The sequence below is a fragment of the Hemiscyllium ocellatum genome, chromosome 16 (assembly GCF_020745735.1).
Source record: "Hemiscyllium ocellatum isolate sHemOce1 chromosome 16, sHemOce1.pat.X.cur, whole genome shotgun sequence".
Lineage (NCBI taxonomy): Eukaryota > Metazoa > Chordata > Chondrichthyes > Orectolobiformes > Hemiscylliidae > Hemiscyllium > Hemiscyllium ocellatum.
In genome coordinates this window covers 12,951,062-12,969,356 of record NC_083416.1, presented here as the reverse complement: position 1 = coordinate 12,969,356, position 18,295 = coordinate 12,951,062, and the positions used below count along the sequence as shown (strand labels likewise).

The following is an 18,295-nucleotide window of genomic DNA, read 5'->3' as shown; positions in this document are numbered from 1 at the left end:
ACACGCAGGAGTTTACATTGAACTGAAGTAGCTCAGATGCCAGGATTACATATTGAGTTAGTTTGCAATTATTGGAAACACTAGCCTATAAATCAAACAGCTTCATGTTCCCTTAACACAGCTTGCTGAAAGCCAACTGGGCCACATTTCAGCTGATTTGAATTTTACATTATTCAGAAACAATGGTACAACAATGTCCTTCCCTTTCCAAAATCAGATGATCTAGAAGACCTCGCATTCTCCCAATTAAGCACCTTCTCCAACCCTTTCAAGAATGGAATGTACTGTACTCCGTTAAGGTGTAATGTGGTCTCAGTGGCTGTCCACACTGTGAGGTGTAGTATTGAGGCTTATGGAGCAGGGGTTTGATCTCCCCCCCCCCCCCCCCCCCCCCCCCCCCCCCCCGCCCTCAGTCTGCGGTGATCTCAGTGAGTCTGCTGAGACCAAGATTTTTGCTCACCTACTCACAGGTGAGGGAGAAAAATCAGCCTTGGATCTTGTTTCTAATAAGTATCCTTGGATGTCTGTGTATGCATGTGTGGGTCTGGGTGAGTGAGTGTGCATGAGATTCTGTGTGTAAGCATGCACATGTGTCTGAGCCTATACCTGTGGCTTTGTGTGTGAGCATGAGTAAGTAAGTGTGTGTGTATGTGCAGAATCAGACTTGGTTGTGCAGATCTGCAAGGTTGAATATGCTGCCAACAATTACTGTCCAATCATGTGTGATATATTTAAAGGCTGGAGTATCTGTGGAACTATGTCCCATGTCCTTGCCCTAAGGAGATGAGGAGAAACTGTCCGGAGTAGAAATTCATGCCAAAGTGAAAGCAGATAGGAATTTGATTTTGAAGATATCATGCATCTCGTTTTCGGTTGGCTGAGGAAACAGTTAAAAGTTACTGTGAGCCAGGTCCTTAAGTAGGCACAACTCAGTGTGACCTCAAGACAGTCATTGAAAACAGTTGAGATTTAGAAATGAAAAAAAACAGTGTCAAGGTTTTAGTTGTTAAATAAGCCTTTCAAAATGAAGACGAACTTTGAGATCAGATTTCACAGATTGGACTTTTCAGATAACACTAAGCACCAACAGCTGTGTAAGTAATATTTTAGGTGGGTTAGACTAAAATATCCCTTTAAACATTGATTGCAAATTTATGTAGTTACAAAAATACCAAAAGCATTTAAGGAAAAGTACTTGAGTTGTGCATTTTTGACAGTTAAGTGCAATTTAAAATTCAATTAGGTAAGGATTTTGTGATGGCTAAGTTAGCTTCAGAAATATTAAGCCCCTTTTTAGAGGGTGAGAGTATTTTCTTAGCACCCTCACCTCCTCCTCCTATTGTAGATCTTGCCCTTGGCAATGAGATTGGGCGAGCAGGCTGCTCCTGGGCCTTGTCAAATGTGCTACATACCTGGTCCTTTGGAGTCAATTGAGAATGGCCTGGGATGACTTGTGTTCCACTTCACCAGCCTTCAGATGTTTACTTTCCCACTATCTAGGGTTTCAGCTCCGGGTTGGTACTTGGTGATTCCAACTGGAAAGCTTGTGAGTTCGTGTGTAGGGTGGGGGAGGGTTCAGGTGGAATTTTACAGTGACTTCCATGGCAGATGTGGAAGTGTGTGAGTGGGTGAAAAGTTATTGGAAATTGGCAGGCATGAGTTGTAATCAGTTCAGCCATGGGACCTGGGTTTGATTCCCGAGCGACTGTCTATATGGACTTTGCACACTCTCCCCATGACCATGTGGGTTTCCTCTGGGTCTTCTGGTTTCCTCCCACAGTCCAAAAATATGCAGGTTAGGTGGATTAGCCATGGGAAGTAACTTGATAGTGCCCAGGGATGTGTAGGCTAGGTGGGGTAACTGTGGTAAATATAGACATTGTGGCTCAGTGGTTAGCACTGCTGCCTCACAGCACCAGGGTCCCAGGTTCAATTCCAGCCCCAGGCAACTGTCTATGTGGAGTTAGCACATTCTCCCCGTGTTTGCGTGGGTTTCCTCCAGGTGCTCTGGTTTCCTCCCACAGTCCAAAGATGCGCAGGTCAGGTGAATTTACCATGCTAAATTGCCCGTAGTGTTAGGTGAATTCGTCAGAGGAAAATGGGTCTGGGTGGGTTACTGTTCGGAAGGACGGTGTGGACTGGTTGGGCCGAAGGGCCTGTTTCCACACTGTAGGGAATCTAATCTGATCTAATAGAGTTAGGGGAATGCTCTTCAGAAGGGCTAAATGGTTTCTATCTGAACTGTAGGGATTCTGTAATGACCTTAATGACAGAGAAGGTTTGAAGGGCTGAATGGGCTACTCCTGCTCCTAATCCACACGTTCCGCTTATAGCTGGTAGACCCTGAATTAAATGTGAATGTTAAAGGGTGGGTGGTGGGCGCACAGAGCAAGAGCAATCACATGGCAGGAGCGGGCAGGAACTAGCCAAATCCACAGTCAGGAGATTGCTCTCAGCTCTGCATTTCTACATGATACCGTCCCCTCAGGGCAAGGCACGCAGACTCTCCAGGTACAGAGCAGCTCAGCTCAGAAGAACAGAAGTTGCTGATTTGGAAGGAGAGATTTGGAACCCAGATGACATCTCCCTTTGCAGTTCAAAATCTTCTACCCCACCCTCTCATAATTCTATATCAGGAGCCCCATTGCCCCCACACCCCCTGCAGTCGAGTCATTTCCTGGGACCCCCAACCCTGTTTCACCCTCGCAGCTACAGACAGTCTAATTTTGCCAGAATTGTCCTGCTCACTTCTCCTCCCCCCTTCAACAAAGAGGACCACTCAGGTACGTTCAAAATGAGCCACCTCTCCAGGTTTCTGACACCATTAAACAGGCACAACTCAGGTGCTACGTGCTTACCCTTTGTTGTTGGCTCAGTACTAAAGGTCTGATGTGACAAGTATTCATGGCACCTAAACATCAGGGGAGAAATGGCTCCCGTCATTGGAAACTGAGTCCGGATCCACTGCAGGAACAGCCCTGACTAAATCCCTGATACCCTTCATTCATTGTTGGATGGTCAAGATTTTGCCTCTCATCTGATTAAGATAGCACACCCACTACGATTCCTGCTTCCAATAGCCCCATGAAATTCTTCCCATTGAGTGAGACTAGCTTCAGGCTAACAAAGTGTGATGGCCTCCATGTTCAGATTGCCCTATTTGCTTGCCTTCCTCAAGTCACATCACCGGCTGCTACCTTCGGGTTGGTGAACAAACATCTTGTCACCGAGTTGCAGCACGGCAACTTAAACAGTCACTGAAAGAAATTAAAGAAAGGTCTTCAATACTTTTCAACGATGGGAAAAGGCCCCAGGTGAAATCAGCTGATCCGGCAGACATCAAAGATTAGTTTGGGGCTCTCAAATGTTTCTGCTTCTGTAACACGTTGCCAACAGATATACCATGTATTAGAGATTTTATTACCTGCCTCTGGAGTAGGTAGGACTTGAACCCAGGTCTCCTGACTCAGAGATAGGGACACTACCACTGCACCACAAGAACCTTTATGCCATGTTTTACACTGGAGTCCATAGTAGCCCAATGCCAACAGTGAAAAGAGCTCTCACTGGCACATCCACACTCACACACTCGAGATGTTCTGTTGTAGCAAACTGTGGGCTAAGGGTGGCATAATACCACCAGATATTTTCAAAGTTGTTTTTTTCACTTCTTAGCCAGCAAACACACACACACGCTGCCAGTTTTCTTAACTAAAAAAAATCTGAAAACATATATTTTGACAGGCTCCTGCTTTAGAGATAAAAAAATATTTTGACAGCAAGTGCAGAAATGGGCAGAGGCACGAGCTGAGGAGAAACCCTTTCCTGTCACTGGATTGTCAGCAAGTCAGAGCATCTGTCAGAAAAAGGCCTGAATGTAGGAACTAGCCTTCTCTGTGTGTTTTCTTACTGCTAACCAGCTGAGGAGAGCAGCTCAGGCGAGCTGGGAAGACACTTCAATGTCTGGAATTGAAATGTGTGAAAAAGTTTAACTTAGATTTGACAAGCTCTCAACTACCCACCAACCCCCCCATTGACCTTAACCCTCCCCCCTTTTCTACAATGCTGGAATTAGTGTCCTCCCTCACTGATCAAATATTTCACCTCTTACAAGTTCCACACACTCTTTAAGACATGGGATCCCTTTATGTTGTCAAACAAATGGCACTGCAATGCAATTGACAGGCTTTAGCCCTTGTTATTCAAAGGTCTCTTTAAGTCAGTGAAATGTGTGCATGGGGTGAGGAGTGAAAGAGGGGAAGGAGCTGTTCATCTGCTCTGCTCAGGATTTGTTGACCAAATGCCATTTGATTTTCCAAGGGAATACTTATCTTCCTGGCAGTTTGGTTAGTGGCTTACCCTAGGTTGTGTAAACCCCATGGTCCTCGGCTTAAGGCGTATCTTCTGTGGATTGTCTCCAGTTTTCTTGCCTCCTCAGCTGAAAGGTCTGACTCTTGCACAGTTTGAACTTCACACATATCCACATTCCTAACCTGCTTTGTGTGTGAGTGCAACATACAGCTCTGTGTCCAGTGTGCTAACCAGTGTGCTAATCTTTAGCCGTCTGAGGGACAGGATGTTTGAGGACAACACTATCTGATCTGACACCAAACTGGTGGTATATAGGGTTGTAGTGGTTCCCACCTCCCTACATGGCTGTGAGAGATGGACTGTCTGCAGCAGGCTCCTCAAGGCACTGCAGCAATACCACCAATGCCTTGCGGGTTTCAGCGGATTCATCAATGGTTGGGCAGAACTTTGCAGCTACCCTTTCCCCAGCCGCCTCCAATATTGTTTACTAATGCTCACTTTCTGGCAGGGGCTGCTTGCCCACAATGGAATTCTTGCCTTGTTAGGCATTCCAGAAATGCACAAACATACCTCATGTTAGTCAGGGGAAATGCAGAGTAATAGAGTAGGGGAATGGGTCTTTGGAAGGTCAGTATGGATTCTATGATTCTATGATATCCTGTCACCAATCACTGGTGATCTCAGCACTCTTCCAATTCTGGTTTTTCGGGCACATGGAATTCTGTCGCCCACACAGTCTTCAGCTGCCAAGGCCCAAAATTCTAGAATTCCTGCCCTTAATCCCTTCACATCTTGATGCTGTTTCCCCCTTTTAGATGCTAATTTAAACCTGCCGACTTGGCCAAATGTTTGCTTATCTGAGCTAATATCGTTAGAGACTTGGTGTTGAATTTTGATTTCTCAAATTCTTCTTTGCTCAAAAATGCTATAAAAATGGATGTTGTTGAATTCTAAAAAAATTATTATGGGATATGGCTGGGTCAACATTTATCGCCATTCCCTAGTTGCTCAGAGAACAGTTGAGAATCCACCACATTGTTGTAGGTCTGGAGCCACATGTAGGCTGGACCAGGTGAGGATATCAGATTTCATTCCCTGGATGGTATTAATGAGTTAGATGGGTTTTTCCAACAATTGACAACCATTTCATGGTCACCATTAGGCTCATAATTCCAGATCTTTATGAATTTCAAATCCCACCATGGCAGATGGTGCTAACCAGGATGCCTAGAACATGGTGGCTCAGTGGTTAGCACTGCTCCCTGACAGTGTCAGGGACCTGGGTTCGATTCCAGCCTCAGGCAAATGTCTGTGTGGAATTTGTACATTCTTCCCATGTCTGCATGGGTTTCCTCTGGGTGCTCTGATTTCCTCCCACAATCCAAAGATGTGCAGGTTAGGTAGATTGGCCATGCTAAATTGCCCATAGTGTTTGGGGATGTGTAGGTTAGGTGTGATGATTTGGAGATACCAGTGTTGGACTGAGGTGTACAAAGTTACAAATCACCCAACACCAGGTTAAGTCCAACAGGTTTAACTAGAAGCACTAACTTTCGGAGAGCTTTCGGAGCAGCGTTCCAAAAGCTAGTGCTTCCAATTAAACCTGTTGGACTATAATCTATTGTTGGGTGATTTTTAACTTTAGGTTAGGTGCATTCGTAGGGGTAAATGTAGGGTACTTGAGTCTGGGCGGGATATTCTTCGGAGGGTCAGTGTGGACTTATTGGGCCAAATGGCCTGTTTCCATACTGTAGGGATTCTATGATTAGTTGGATCTTTGGGTTAATAGTTTAGCGATAATACCACTAAGCTTTTCCGTGGTGTAAATCCCTTTTAATGTGGAGTGACTGTTCTGTGGATAGTCAGAGAGGGCATGACAAGGGAACACTGGTAATACTCCAACCAATTTTTGCTCATACCAGCCAATTCAGAGAGGAAATCAATCTTTTAATGATTCTGGTAAGAAACATACTTAAAAGTTTCCTTTTCTTCACCAACATCTGTCAGCTTCCCTACATTGTTGGAGCCAATGGAACCCTCTGTTTCTCATATTATAGCATGCATTCACAAAGGGCGTTAACCTCCCGAAAAAAAAAGCTGAACCAATGTTACATTTGTATGGGTTAGATTGTTTATCTGATTGTGTACTTACTTTGAGCTCCTGTGGTGTGTCGGAAACGAGGCCTCTCATTGCTTTTTGCTGCTGGCTGTCTGGAGGCTTACCACCATTCACTAGGTTTATTTGTAAAGAGTTTTACTGAAGTGGGTTCTCTCATTAGCTGAGCATCTGATGGGGTGCGATCCATGCCTCAGTGGCCATTCCTTGCAGCTCCTTTAAGACAGCCTGCCTTATGGAATACAATTTACTTGATCTGAAGCATATGAATGCATAGAAATAAATAGAATGCACAACACAGAAACAGGCCATTTGGTTCAATGCTTAACGGCAGGGTCCTGGGGAGTGTTGCCAAACAAAGAGACTTTGGAGTGCAGGTTTATAGTTGCTTGAAAGTGGAGTCACAGGTAGACAGGGTGATGAAAAGGTTTAGTATGGTTACGTCTATTGGTCAGTGAATTGAGTAAAGGAATTAGGAGGTCATGTTGTGGCTGTACTGGATATTGGTTAGGCCACTTTTCGAACATTACATTCATTTCTAATCTCCCTGCTATAGGAAGGGTGTTGCAAAACTTGAAAACATTCAGAAAAGATTTACAGGGTTGTTACCAGGAAGGGAGGCTTTGAGCTATGGGGAGAGGTTGAATAATTGTGAATGTGGTGTTGGAAAAGCACAGCTGGTCAGGCAGCATCCGAGGAGCAAGGAAGGGCTTATGCCTGAAATGTTGATTCTCCTGCTCCTCAGATGCTGCCTGACCTGCTGTGCTTTTCCAGCACCATACACTCGACTCTAGTCTCCAGCATCTGCAGTCTTCACTTTCTACAGAGAGAGGCTGAATAGGCTGGGACTGTTTTCCCTGAGGTGTCAGAGGCTGAGGGGTGACCTTATAGAGGTTTATAATATCAAGAGAAGCATGGATAGGGTGAAAGTCTTTTTCCCAGGGTAGGGGAGTTCAAAACTAGAGGTCATAGGTTTACGGTGAGAGGGGAAAGATTTAAAAGGGACCTAAGGGGGATCTTTTTCATGTGGAGAGTAAATGGCTGCAGGGAATGAGGTGCCAGAGGAAGTGGTGAAGGATAGTATGATTACATCATTTAAAAGACATCTAGATGGTTATATGAACAGGAAGAGTTTACAGAAATATGGGCCAAATGCTGGCAAATAGGACTAGATTAATTTAGAATATATTGAACCAAAAGGTCTGTTTCCGTGTTGTACATCTCTGTGACTCTATGACTGTATTGGTGTTTATGTTCCAAGTGATACTCCTCCCATCTTTTCTCACATAGATTATTATCCTTATTAGATTAGATTACTTACAGGGTGGAAACAGGCCCTTCGGCCCAACAAGTCCATACTGACCCGCCGAAGCACAACCCACACATACCCCTACATTTACCCCTTACCTAACACTACGGGCAATTTAGCATGGCCAATTCATCTTACCTGCACATCTTTGGACTATGGGAGGAAATCGGAGCACCCAGAGGAAACCCACGCAGACACGGGGAGAACGTGTGAACCCGGGTCTCTGGCGCTGTGAGGCAGCAGTGCTAACCACTGTGCCACCGTGCCGCCCGTTGTCACCATGCTGCCCATATTATTATGCTCTATTATTATTATCCTCTATTCCCTTTTGCCTCCTGTTCACTCAGCTTTGCTTTAAACTTGTACGTGTTACTGTCTTTAGCTGTTCTTTGTGGTTGTGAGTTCTGCAATCTTACCACCTTATTGTTTAAAGCAATTTCTCTTGAATTCTCTATTGGATTTATTAGCGAATCTTAAATCTACATACAAATGAAATCATCTTCTTCCCAGGCCACCCTATCAAACATTTTCATAGCCTTCAAATAAAAGCAAAATACTGCAGATCTGAAATAAAAACAGTGGATGCTGGAGAAACTCAGCAGGTCAGTAACATCTGTGGAGAGAGAAATAGTGTTCAATGTGACTAATCTCCTGAAGAATAGTCATACTGGACTCCAAGTGTTGATTCTGTTTCTCTCTCCGCAAATGCTGCCAGATCTGCTGAGTTTCTCCAGCACTTTTGGATTATCTTTTCATAATCTTCTGGACCTATCTCGGGCCACTTCTCAAATTTCTCTTTTCTAAAGGGAAGAGGCTCCAGTCAGTTCCAGTTTTCTTCAGGATGGGGAGAGGGGAGGAAATGAGGAAAGCTGGGAGTGGGAGTGAGTGGTAGGATTCCCTGTCCCAGACAGGAGTGGTGCAGATGGATGAGGGCCTTCTCTGAAAGGGGGTTGGGACTCCTGGCAACATCTGGCCATCCTGCCTACCCTCCACCCTGATCGAAGACACCAGGCCGATGTGTGAAGACTTGGTTAGAGGCAAAAAAAACCGGCAGATACTGGAATCCAAGGTAGACAGGCAGGTGGCACTCGGATAGAGGAGAACCTGATGCCAGTGTGGGTCATGAAGAATAATGGATGGATGAAGAAGCAAAATATGTATCCTACATTTCATCCAGAAAACATTGAAATAACTCCAAATGATGAACCTTCCAATCAGGATAAATTTGAACGAGATGGAAGCTGCTGACCAATGTTATTTGTGGCCGGTACACGTCTTTCATTCTTTTAGTTCAGGCATACCAACCATTCAAAACTCCCCCGCCCGTGGTGACAAAGCCCTCAGTCAGTAGGTTCCAGGACTCTCAGCTTCCCTGAGGAGCCTCCACAAATTTGAATTCCCCCCTCCCCATTCCTCCACCATCCCTACTGTGGGCCAATTCTGCTAAGTTCACATCGTTTTGGTGTCCTCCAGTAAAGCACCTCAAGATATTTTGTTCTGTGGAAATTGCTGTATAATTACAAGTCTTTGTGTTTGCTTTATTCAGAGGTCAAACCCTGAGGTTATACACTGTACAACGCTTTCTCTAAAGGCCTGGCTTAACGACTTGTTTCATATCAGGGGCAGGGAGAGAAAATATTTATAATCCAAAAATTGATTTTGTTTTATTTTTACATTATACCAGGCAGGGAAATTTTTACGGTCTTGATTTGAACTGAAGGGGAGTGGGTGATGGGACGGGTTGAGAGTTCCAGGCAGGGTAAAAGGTAACAGAATATGAAAGCAGTGTTGTGCTTCCCATCACTGGTGTCATTGTAGGTAGCTGTGAATTAAGCCTTAGTTTGCCATCAGTGGCAATAAATCTTAGGCCCACTGATGAGTTCAGTGTGGGCAGTGGAGCACGGAGTTGGGGCGGTGGGCCGGGCAAGTGCTCAGTGTCAATTGGGGGCAGCTAGTGTTGGTGTTGTTCTTATTGACACGTTGCAAGGCTCCCTCTACCACGAACACACCGACCTCCCCTCCCCCACCACCATCCCCTCCACCTCTCAAACGGAAGGCTCTGGTTCCAGCCTGTCGCCACTGAAAGCAGCAACATTGCTTGCACATGTGGTGGGAAGGAGCAGTACATTTCACCGAGGGAATTGAAGCAGCCACTCAAGTTTAAGCAGAACCTGAGGAGTGGAATCTTGAACAGAGAACCCAGACAGAGAGGTGGGAAGGGAATGAGAACAGACAAATTGCTTCAGGTCGACATTATGAACTGTTCAGGAATTGTGTGTGAAACACAAATTGACATTCTATTTTTCTGTATTTCTGTGTGGTGGCCAGTATCTATTCTGTTGCACTGTGAGCCAAAGTCAATGTTGTGACAGGATTGCAACACACACACACACACACACACACACACTATCTTCCCTCGTACCTCAGAATGCTGAATTCTTTAACATGGTAGGCACTGCACATTACCTTTTGGAAGTGTACCATAAATATTATTATTAGAGAGGATGAGGATGCAGCACTCATATATCACTGTATTATTAATAACGGTGTCCAAATAAAATGCAGACCTTGTCAGATTTAACAGATGACTGCAGACGTCCTAGTTTGAAACTAAAGACTCACTTTTGGAGCCGTTCAACTTTAATTCCCAATCCAGTTTAACCCTTTCTCCACCTGGGTTCAGTGCCCCTGTTTTCCTTTACCCCTGCTGATTGTTGGCAGGAATACAGCTTTCCAGATTCCAGTATCTCGGCCTCCTCATCTTCTGCACAGCTCCCCCATTAAACTTTCCCCCACAGTTAGGGGCGGCACAGTGGTTAGCACTGCTGCCTCACGGCGTCAGGGACCCGGTTTCGATTCCAGCCTCAGGCGACTGTCTGTGTGGAGTTTACACGTTCGCCCCGTGTCTGCGTGGGTTTCCTTCGGGTGCTCTGGTTTCCTCACACAGTTCAAAAATGTGTAGGTCAGGTGAATTGACCATGCTAAGTTGCCCGTAGTGTTCAGGGATGTGTAGGTTAAGTGCATTAGTCAGGGGTAAATGTAGAATAATAGGGAATGGGTTTGGGTGGGATACTCTTTGGAGGGTTGGTGTAGACTTATTGGCCAATTTCCACACTATAGGGAATCTATGATTCAATGACATTTCACTCGAGCTCCACTCTCTTGAGTACCTCATCTGAGAGGTCACTTGTCATGTGTGAACGTGGAAATGAGAGTCGGCATATTATACGACTGTGTTCACCTTAGAGTGATTCCTGGTCTCCACTAGGATTAGGACTGGCAAGTATTAATAAATAATTGCCTGGACATGTGACAAGCAACAGGGAAAATCAATATCATTAAACAAGAGTATTTTGGTTTTCATTTTTTCAACGCCTTCAGTTGTTTAGAATAAAATGGCAGTTTCACTTGAAGGTGGGAGGTGAAGTGTTAAAATCTCCAGGAATATGCCCAGGTAGGATTGGTAACCCGAGAGCGCCTTTGGTTGCAAAATCTTACTGATGGAGTTGGGGTCTGAAGACAGCAACGTCATTGATCCTATTGCCATACACCTCTCTCTTGACCGAGATCCCATACAAGTGTCCCGAATTGTAAATAAACTCCTGCATTTATGTAGCACTTTTCACAGACCCCAGACATCCAACGGTGCTGTAGAGCTGACGACATGCTCTTGATGCACCTCACTGCTGTTCTCATTTCAGGAAACAGGGCGGCTTAATGTGCACACAGCAAGCTCCCACAACATCAATATGATAATCAGAAGTACCCGGCTTGTGTTAGAGGGATAAGTCTTAGCCAGCGCCACCTGGGATAACTCCCTCCCCCTCTCTTGTTCAAGGTAACATCCTGAAGATGTAACAGCATCAGGAGACAAGGGGGTGAGAAGAGAATGTCATTTGTCTAAATACCATTTGGGTTTAAGTTTTACAGATCTTAGAGGGACTCTGCTCACTTAGCTTCACGGCCAGGATTATCATTTGTACAACCCCTGCTGTGTGTAAACAGGCCATTTGGCCCAAGAGGTTCACACCGACCCGCTGAAAAGTAGCCCACCAGACCCATTCCGCTAGCCTATTACTCTACATTTACCCCTGACTAATGCACCTAAATTACACATCCCTGGACACCATTGGCAGTTTAGCGTGGCCAATCCAGCCTAACCTGCACATCCTTTGGACTGTGGGAGGAAACTCACGAAGACATAGGGAGAATGTGCAAACTCCACACAGGCTCCCCAGGCTGGAATCCAACCCGGGACCCTGGTGCTGTGAGGCAGCAGTGCTAACCACAGAGCCATGGATTTCCCAAAGTGTGAGGGTGGTGGGGATGGAGTGCAGACTCTGAGCCCACAATGACCGCCACTGATCATTGCTTCTCCTTTGTCCTCTTGCTCTCTTATCCCCTTCTCTCATAGATTGCCCCCCACCCAGCCCCCACGCCCCACCTTATTTCAGAGTTCACATTGCGCGGTCGACTTCCAAGTATGGGGTCAGTGTATCAGAGTAGGGACATTGCCCACCTCCAAATTCAGCCTCTTTCTCCCACACTATGGAGAACCATTGAAGCCAATGACACAAAGCCACTGGCGATCAGGTAGCTGGGCAAACGGGCCTGAAATTAAAGCTGGAGAACAACCATCATGCCTGCTTCAGTGATGTAACGACAGCGCAGAGTGGGTTTTGTTTTAATGCATTGAGGCCTGGTAGTGGGGAACATGTTGCCTGGAATCGGGGAACATTGCAGGAGGGGAGTAGATAAAATTAAAATCCTGTAGACTCCATAAATTTAAAGTAAATATGGAAAATGCTGGAGAATGGCCAGCAGTGGAGGATGAAACCATGTTTGTGGAGGACTGAAGAGGCCATTTGGCCCATTGCTTGTACTGCCACGTTCTGGGTTGCTGACCAGCTCCAATGAAATGTTAACACCTCCCCCTCCCCCCATCTGTTTTTCCACATGGAAGATGCCCGAATGCTTTCCAAAATTCTCCCCTTTTAATTCCACGACCCATAGTGTCGGCTTGTACCCGGTGCCTTCAGTGCTAATTATTTACTTGCTCGAGCTGTCTCACTGCAGTTTCAGGTCTTCTGGCTGCTCACTGCTGACATCATTCCAGTTCAGGTGGCATATCAGTTACATGGTGAATCAGCAGTAATAATACGAATGCTTTAAAGCTGCTGCATCTCCTTTATAATTATACCAATTCGCTCTTCAGGCAAACTCTTAGAAAGACAATCGTATGGTAATTACATTAGGCTCAGACTCAACAACGAAAAGGGCAGGGTATATCTGTTGCTATTGTGTTCTATTGTCCTGTTCCCGTCCCATTCCTTATAGTTACAGTGCAGTTAGGTAAGCCCTAGAAGAGAGAACTGTTTTAACCCTTTATTGGATCTCTAAAGAGCCTTAACCTGTGAGGGAGGCATTGGAGAGTGAAATATCAGTGTCCTAGACAGCACTCAAACATTTCTCCCCTAAATCCTCTATGATTTTCCATGCTAATCAGCTGTGTAACAGTAACCACATTAATGAGAAGACTGAAATTTTAGCTGCAAATCAAATTTCATGGAGTTCACTGAAAATGTATTTATTTTCAGATAAAGCTGAGATTGGGTTAGGTACAGCATACTGTTAAAGTAACTCCAGGACTGCTGCTCCCTAATTGCAACACAGCAATGAATTGAAAGATTCCACTATTGGACATATACATCTGTGATCTATTGGAAGAAAGCCCCAGTGAATTTTAAAATATGTTTAAGTCAGTGCAGGGTTAATTGAGGTGATTTTGAGGCATGTGTTTAGGGTACATTTTTACCAAGCCCTGGGAAAATGTTATGAAATCAGACCTTTGAGTAACCCAGGCAGGAAGCCTTACTGGGAGTACTCTCAAAGGCAGCTATGGTGCACGGTAGCAAACTGCACTCAATAATCAAAGACTTGGAGGTGCCGGTGTTGGATTGGGGTGGACAATGTTAAAAATCAAACGACACCAGCTTATAGTCCAACAGGTTTATTTGGAAGCACTAGCTTTCGGAGTGCTGCTCCTTCATCAGGTAAGCTAGTGCTTCCAAATAAACCTGTTGGACTATAACCTGGTGTTGTGTGGTTTTTAACTCAATAATCCAAAGAAGCTTGCTTTCTGGAGAATGAGGAGAAAGTGAGGTCTACAGATGCTGGAGATCAGAGCTAAAAATGTGTTGCTGGAAAAGTGCAGCAGGTCAGGCAGCATCCAAAGAACAGGAGATTTGACGTTTCGAGCATCAGCCCTTCTTCAGGAGAAGGGCTGATGCCCAAAACGTTGAATCTCCTGTTCCTTGGATGCTGCCTGACCTGCTGCACTTTTCCAGAAACATATTTTTGTTTCTGGAGAATGATCCAAGATTTTCCAGATCATCCAATATTGAGTGATATTGTCAGGTAGATCCTGCAGTCCTTTGCTTCCCGATGAGCACCAGCTAGTTAGCTGGAGTGGCATCCGGTCCCAATCTTGCTCTCACGGATGTGCACAGTCTTTACAACAGAAGTCACGGTTGGGAGATTGAGAGCATGTTGATTTGAGTTACCTGCTGTTATCCAATCAGGTGTGAAGAATGACCCGAGTGGACGAGTTGTCTGTCATTGGACTGTGACCGGAATAGTTGCTGTTTACGTGCAATCAAATGGCCTTTTCTTCCCCCTCTTCAATCATTTAAAAACAGTTATATTTGAGTTCTTCCAAATAACCAAGACACAATTTAATTTTTACACCCGTGACTTTTTTTAATTGGCCCCGAATTTTCCTGCATCAGAACCTTCAATTCCTGAAGATTCCAGGATGATTCCAACAGAGGGTTAGGATTTCATCTGTGCTGGAGGTAAAATGCAAGAAACTGAGGCCTACAAACATGGTCCCTCTTCTCTCCATCATTTTGGGATGTTCCTACCAGTCCTATAGGCATTAAATCAGAGAAAATTCCTGCCCCTTCATCCAGGCCTGCATACAAAGTCTATAAGAAATTAGGTGTTTAATAACAGATTACCTCTGGTCAGATTAGGCGCTTCAGCCGTTGTTGGAAATCTAATTCTCTGCTCCGCTAAGCCCAATTGCGAATTTCTTAACTCTCTCATGTCTATCCATTTGCATGAATAGCAGAACCGTAGGAAGTAGGAACATCCTAGTTTTGCAGATCTCAATGAGTGGCAATGGAGTGGCAATAAATGACATTGGCCAGCTGTAACCTAACAAGGTTTCCCAGGAAGAAGGGGAGAAATAGTCAGAGAAATGGTAGGGGTGGGTGCTACAAACAAATTAAACATTCAGTATACTTAACTGTTATCATTGTCTCAAACTTATGGTTGCATGGCATATTTCCATGTTTTCTTCCAAGTCACATGGCATTCTTTTGGGTCTGTCCCTGGGTAATGGGTTGCTTGACATGTCTGCAGTTTCAAAGAAAGCAAATCTACCATTAAATGAGAAACTATTTGGAACTGAAGCCTGTACTGGGTTTCACGGTTTGCTGGACATCAGTTACAATAACTGGAATCACATTGTAGAGGTGTTTTGCTGAAAAAGAAGACAGAGCATTAAATTGAAACACAAATTCCACACTTATAAATGTGACTTAAAATCTTGCACAGAAGCTTTTGGAGGGAGTTAATTCAATCAGCTTGAGGTGACCTTTGCCCTTTTGGATGAAAGATGGAAGGAGGTCAGAGGTCTGAAGGCTACCTTCACAAGAGCAATCGATCAGCTATCAAGGAAGTGCCAGTCTCTCAAGTGGGATAAGGACTGCACACCACGTTTGGGTCCAATCTCCATAATTGCTAGATGCCTTCTTGTGCACCCTTTTATGAAAGACAAAACAAAACAAAAATTACTGCCAAGTGCGGTATTGATTCTGCATTTGTCTGGGCTAATTCAGTTAGCGTTTGGAACACGTCTCTCTGTGGTTAAATAAATCCACTAATTATCGAGGTTTGGGGGTAATTCTAATTCAATTACCTGTGGAATGGCTGCAAGGAGATGATCAGGTTTGGCTGACATGTGGAATCTGATTAAACAATTCATTTATGTTAATGATTTAGTTTTCAAAGATTGACGGCTGTTTGTGCTGTTTTAAAGAACAACTACATAACTTGGATGAAGGGACCAAAAGTATGGTTGCTAAATTTGCTAATGTCACAAAGGAAAGCAAAATGTGAGGAGGAAATAAGCAAGCTAGAAAGTGACATTGATAGGTTAAATGATTGGGCAAAGATCTGACAACTAATGTGCAATGTGGGAAATATGAAATTGTCCATTTCTGCAGGAAACTTTTTAAAGAAAGCATAGTATCAGAGCAGTAAGATATTGGAGTCATAGAGAAGTACATCACGGAAACAGACCCTTCGGTCCAACTTGTCCATGCCGACCAGATATCCCAACCTAATCTAGTCTCGCTTGCTACCACTTGGCCCATATCCCTCCAAACCTTTCTATTCATATACCCATCCAGATGCCTTTTAAATGTTGCAATTATATCAGCCTCCACCACTTCCTCTGGCAGCTCATTCCATACACGCACCACCTTCTGTGTGAAAAAGTTGCCCTTAGGTCCCTTTTATATCTTTCCCCTCTCACCATAAACCTATGCCCTCTAGTTCTGGACACACCCACTCCAGGGAAAAAGCTTTGTCTATTTAGAGTGACGCTGGAAAAGCAACATCAGGTCAGGCAGCATTCGAGGAGCAGGAAAATCGATGTTTCAGGCAAAAGCCCTTCATCAGGAATGAGGCAGGGAGCTTCTGGGGTGGAAACATAAATGGGAGGGGGGGTGGAGTTGGGGAGAAGGTAGCTAAGAGTACAGTGGGTGGATGGAGGTGGGGATGAAGGTGATAGGAGGGTGGAGTGGATAGGTGGGAAGAAAGATTGACAGGTAGGACAGGTCATGAGGATGGTGTTGAGCTGGAAGGTTGGAACTGGGGTAAGGTGGAGGGATGGGAAATGAGGAAACTGGTGAAGTCCACATTGATGTCCTGGGATTGAAGTGTTCCGAGGCAGAAGATGAAATCACCTAGTTTATTTCTACCACTTTATCTATTTACCCTCTCCATGCTCCTCATGATCTTATAAACCTCAAGGACACCCCTCAGCCTGCTATAAGATTAAAAAAAGGATTGAGGTATTCAAGTATTGAAGTATGAATTGCAAAACATAAATAATTAGGAAAATGTATAGAACACAATTGTTTATTGTGATGGAAGTTGAATACAAAAATAAGGAGCTTATGCTTCAGTTGTACAGAGCACTGGGGAGTACTAAATATGTTCTTGGTCTCTTTATTTACGGAAGGATTGTAAATGCTTTTGAAACAGTCCAGAGAAGGTTTACCAAACCAATACCTGGAATGGGTGAGTTGTCTTATGAGGAAAGGTTGAGCAGGCTAGGCTTGTATCCTCTGGAGTTCAGAAGAGTGAGTGGCAACTTGATTGAGATCTGAGGTAAAATCCTGAGGGCTCTTAACAGGTGAACATGGTGAAGATGTTTTGTCTTGTGGGGGAATCTTATGGGAAAATTTTGTCTTTCATTGTTAAAGGGGTTGAGTTTAAGTGTACAAGGTGCTGCTGAGGCCACACCTGGAGTACTGTGTGCAGAGTAGGTCTCCTCACTGAAGAAAGGATGTACTGGCACTGGAGGGGATGCAGAGGAGGTTCACTAGGTTGGTTCCAGAGTTGAGGGGGTTGGCTTATGAGGAGAGGCGGAGTAGACTGGGATTATATTCATTATAATTCAGAAGAATGAGGGGGGCTCTTATAGAAACATATAAAATTGTGAAGGGAATTGTTAAAGTAGAAATAGATAGGATGTTTCCACTGGTAGGTGAAACTAGGACAAGAGGGCGCGGCCTCAAGGTTAGAGGAAGCGGTTCAGAACTGAACTGTGAAGGAACTTCTACACTCAGAGAGTTGTTAATCTGTGGAATTCCTTGCCCGGGGAAGTAGTTGACGCTTTTAAAGCTAAGGTAGATACTTTTTTGAAAAATAAAGGAATTAAGGGATATGGTGAAATTGCAGGTAAGTGGAGCTGAGTCCACAAAAAGATTAGCCATGATCTTATTGAATGGTGGAGTAGGCTTGAAGGGCCGGACAGCCTACTCCTGCTCCTAGTTCTTAAGTTCTCTAATCTAGAACAAGAGTGACCACTTTCAAAATAAGGAGTTGTCCATTTAAGACCAGGTTGAGGAGAAACATTTCATCACAGAGGGTCTTGAGTCTTTGGAACTCTCTTTCTCAAAAGGCAGTGTAAGCAGAGTCTTTAAACATCTGTTTCTAAGGTGGAGGTAGAGAGATTCCTGATAAGCAAGGAGATAAAAGGACAGGCAGGAATGCGGTGTCATCAGATCAACCCCCATTTTATCGAATGGCAAAACAGACTTGAAGGGCCAAGTGGCATATTCCTGCTTCTAATTCATAAATCCAAATGAATGAGCTTTGGGATTTTGGCTCTTGATAGACCTAGGGATATGTTCCACCAGCTCAGTAGTAGTGGGCAGGATCAGACCCCTACACACCTAGCCCTGAAGCTGAAGATCCAATTC

General features: G+C 44.5%; 1 protein-coding gene across 6 annotated transcripts in view; it reads left to right on the top strand.

The window, feature by feature from the left end:
* Positions 1-18,295, top strand: part of ebf1a (EBF transcription factor 1a) — a 482,981-nt gene that overhangs the window by 56,817 nt on the left and 407,869 nt on the right. The window lies entirely within an intron of this gene.